The sequence below is a fragment of the Scyliorhinus canicula genome, chromosome 5 (assembly GCF_902713615.1).
Source record: "Scyliorhinus canicula chromosome 5, sScyCan1.1, whole genome shotgun sequence".
Taxonomy (NCBI): Eukaryota; Metazoa; Chordata; class Chondrichthyes; order Carcharhiniformes; family Scyliorhinidae; genus Scyliorhinus; species Scyliorhinus canicula.
The window spans coordinates 130,061,297-130,065,310 of record NC_052150.1 but is presented as its reverse complement, the minus strand read 5'-3'; the positions used below and the strand labels follow the sequence as shown (position 1 = coordinate 130,065,310).

Here is a 4,014-nt window from a genome sequence, read left to right as displayed (position 1 = left end):
ATGTTTAATTTCTGCTTTTTAACAGCATTTGAATGAGCTCTTTGCAAAATGGTTATACTTTCTGCATTCCTGCCTGCCTGTAGATGGCTCCACTACACAAGGCATAGGACCCATCCCTGGCACCACTCAGTAAGACACATTACAATTGGAATTGATCACTGATAACACTGCTGCTTCCCAGAGGCACTATGGAGTATTAGACCTTCGAAAGTGTTTGAAGTCCAGCGATAAGGTAAGCAGGCAGTGAGTGACCTTTCGTTCCTTCTTGATGTCCTCGCTTTCTCCACTGAGGCCATTAATCATCACAATCAGAAGCGGACTGGCTACAGTAACCAGCAATTAACTTCAGATCTATGCTCTGTTTGATAGGCTACTTTTAATTGTCTAATCCAATTATCTGAACAGGAGACACAGCTCTAAGTGAAGCCTGTGCTAATTGGCAATTGTGTAATTAAGGTTCTTGCACATAGTTTGACAAACTTAATAACCACAAAAGAAACTACTTAATTAAGGGGGAAAGGTCTCAAGATAAATCCTGTTCAGGGCATTAAATAGTAATTGGGTTGTATCTTAGTTGCTATTTCAGTGGTGAAGGTAGGTCAGTTTTAGAGTTGCTTTTAGTAACTTTTTATATCGCAGAATCTTCAAAACAGCTCGGAATAGACTTTTGCGTGTATATCGCTATTCATAGGGCAGCTGAGATGTGTTGTTTATGTATTCAAATGGAAAATGGGGAAACATTTTTGATATCACTGGGATGCACTGGCTAGTTTATTGCTGTCCTCTCGCGATATCCAGTTTTGGGACCAGAATCACAATACTAAGTGGGTTCTAATATTAGGCAGAGTTAAAGGGCATGATTTTCCGGCCTCGTTGCACTCTCGCTCGAGCGAAACGAGGCCAGTAAGTAGCAGGAGAGGCCAAAAATGAAAACCGCACCAAGTGTCAAACAGTTTGCCCGCTCCCGTAGGTGAAATCGGGACCTCGTCATAGCGTGGCGAGAAACCAATTATCACCACTCAAGCCCTATTTCCTACAATTAACAGGCGCGATCCCATAGCCAACTTCCTCCCTTCATTCAGCGCCCTTCCCAGCAACTGATCACACTGGCGCCGATCAATACTCCGTTTGAAAAAGTGAACCTGCCGGAAGGGATTCTGTGGGGAGTCGAGGAGGTGAATAGCCATCTTTGCTCATAGGCAAAGGGCCTGGGGGGAGCTAGGCTTGCCACCCTAGTGCTCAGCAGGGGGTGGGGGACCATCCGCCTGGGTGGGCTGCCATGGGAGGATGGGGGGGTCAGTGCTAGGAGGGAAACCAGGGGCAACTGAGTGCGGCACCACCATGCCAATGCCTGGGTCATGTATACCCGTTCCGGGGCAACCCTTGTCCCTGCCCATCTGCCCCACAAACCACCCAAAATGGGGCAGCACCGTAGCATAGTGATTATCACAATTGCTTCACAGCTCCAGGGTCCCAGGTTCGATTCTCGGTTTGGGTCACTACCTGTGTGGAGTCCGCACATTCTCCCCGTGTCTGCGTGGGTTTCCTCCGGGTGCTCCGGTTTCCTCCCACAGTCCAAAGATGTGCATGTTAGGTGGATTGGCCATGCTAAATTGCCCTTAGTGTTAGGTGGGGTTACTGGGTTATGGGGATGGGTGGGATGTGTGCGGTTGGGTAGGGTGCTCTTTCCAAGAGCCGGTGCAGATTCGATGGGTCGAATGGCCTCCTTCTACACTGTAAATTCTATGAATCCACCACAGACTGCTGAGGCCTCTGACCGTGCAGCTGAAGGCTATTCCTAATAGGGAATTGGCAATCCTGGTTAGGTGAGCACTTCGCTCAACTCAAGTGAATTCCCGTAGGTAGGCGGACCATGTAGCAGTCATTGCCTGGCATCCTAATCAGACCACAATGCCTGGACACTGTGCCTGAACACTATGGGGGCAGCATGGTAGCACAGTAGTTAGCACAGTTGCTTCACAGCTCCAGGGTCCCAGGTTCGACTCCCTGCTTGGGTCACTGTCTGTGCGGAGTCTGCATGTTCTCCCCAAGTCTGCGTGGGTTTCCTCCCACAGTCCAATGATGTGCAGGTGGATTGGCCATGCTAAATTGCCCTTAGTGTCCAAAAATGTTGGGTGGTGTTACTGGGTTGCGGGGATAGGGTGGAGCTGTGAGCTTGGGTAGGGTGCTCTTTCCAAAGGCCGGTGCAGACTTGATGGGCCAAATGGCCTCCTTCTGCACTGTAAATTCTATGATCTATGAACACCACACATGCAGCAGCCAATATCCAAACACCCCGGGGATGGGACACAGCTCCGGGGACATGTCTATGGCCGGAGGGTGGGTGAGTGCCATGGGGAGGGGGGGATGCCTGGAGAGATGGGCCAAGGATTCGGAACTCGGCCTGCATTGTGGCAGAAAGTGACACAGGCATCGCACTGGTTGTACATAAGGGTGTTTATTGTGCATAACAATTTCCCCCTCTCCCAATGGTACACCCCCCTCCCTCAGCACCTCCTCCTCCCGGCCGGTGCCTATACAACCCTGGAGTTCACCTTTGAATGGAGGGGCAGCTGGTTCGAGCCCCGGCTGCCCCTGGATCTTCTGGCTCCCCATGGTCTGGGCCATTGTGTCGCAGCCCTCGGTAATGCTCCTCAGTGACTGGGACAAGCTCCGCAGCACCTCAGCCATTCCCAATCTGAGAGCGGGACATGTCCCGCAGAACCTCATCAAGGTCAAACTGGTACTGGGTCAGCGAGGCGGACATTCTGCGAAGACCCTCAGACATGGCCGTCACCGACTACGCAACGTCTTGGACACCTTCACTGATGGTGCTGACGTCGTCCACCTGGCTCTCCACTGTGTCATTACCCTAGCAGTGTTGGCCTTGGTGCCATGCATTGCCGGTGACAACGCCTGCACCCATAGCCTTTGGGAGTCCTCCAGTCGGCCATGGATCTGCTGGAGTGACGCTGACATCTCCCTCCGAATGCCCTGACCACTCCCAAACATCCACATCTGCTCCGGGATTACCCCTCCCACAGTCTCAGCATCAGGCTGGGACCCAGCTGGGTCCTGTGTTCCAGCAGACCTCTGACTGCTGTCTGGCCTGGGGGTTCCTGCCTCCACCTGATGTACATCAGCAGCCGTTTGGGGCTCATGACCACTGATATTTCCCACCGAGGTGCGTGTATCTGCACTGTTGCAGGATGGGGCTGACAGCTGTGACACCTTGATCATGTCTTCCTTGGAGTTCCCCTCTGAGGTGGTCTCCTGGGAGGCTGGAGAGGAGCCACCCGGGATGGGCCGGCGTCGTCTGCTGGAGGACCTGAGGGACAATGGACATGTGGTCAGTGGGAAGGATGGGTCAGTCAGTAAGGCAATAACAACTCATGTTTGACAGGTCCTCAGACTGGGGTCTGGTGGGATCCTCACCTCTGTGGCGTTGGTGACCTCCCTGTTCTTGGCCACACCGGACACCTCCAGGGCCCATTCCTCAAAGCAGGTGAGGAGTCTTATATCCGGTACACCACCGCCAATCTGGGCCTTCTTCCCACGATTGTGGGACAGCTTTTCATGAGGAGACACACAGAAAGCATAGTTAGTCATATGTGTGGTTCACAGTCATGGGAGAGGGGGAGTGAAGGAAATGATGGGGGGGTTGAAAGGAGAGGGAGTGGAGGTAGGGCTGGGTTTTGAAGGGAGAGGGGGGTGGCCCAAATGTTGGGGGTCACATGGAGAGTTGGGGGGGTGGATGCTCGCGTGGGGGCGTGAAGGTCTCGGGGCGGGTGGAGTTGGTGTCGGTTCACTTGTGCTGCCCGGTGTAGGTCGGCACTTTTTTCGGCACCTCGAACCAGGCAGCACTGGCTGCCCTGTGGCTGACCCTCCGGGGAACGCTCAAGGCAACAGGACATCATCTCTCCTGGCCTTCACTGGGTCTTGGAGCTGTGATGATATGCATAAGCAGTCATGTATACATGACCTCCAACCAGCAGGTGGCAGTAGAGAACAACC

The 4,014-nt window shown here is 53.1% G+C and overlaps 1 long non-coding RNA gene across 1 annotated transcript; it reads right to left on the bottom strand.

Annotated features, from left to right (window-relative positions):
• Positions 1–2,442: 2,442 nt before the first annotated feature.
• LOC119965637 lies at positions 2,443–3,570 on the bottom strand. Its single transcript, XR_005460584.1, has 2 exons — positions 3,436–3,570; positions 2,443–3,328 (listed from the first exon to the last, which is right to left on the bottom strand). It is a non-coding gene; the product is annotated as an uncharacterized LOC119965637 (long non-coding RNA).
• Between the last annotated feature and the right edge of the window lie 444 nt (positions 3,571–4,014).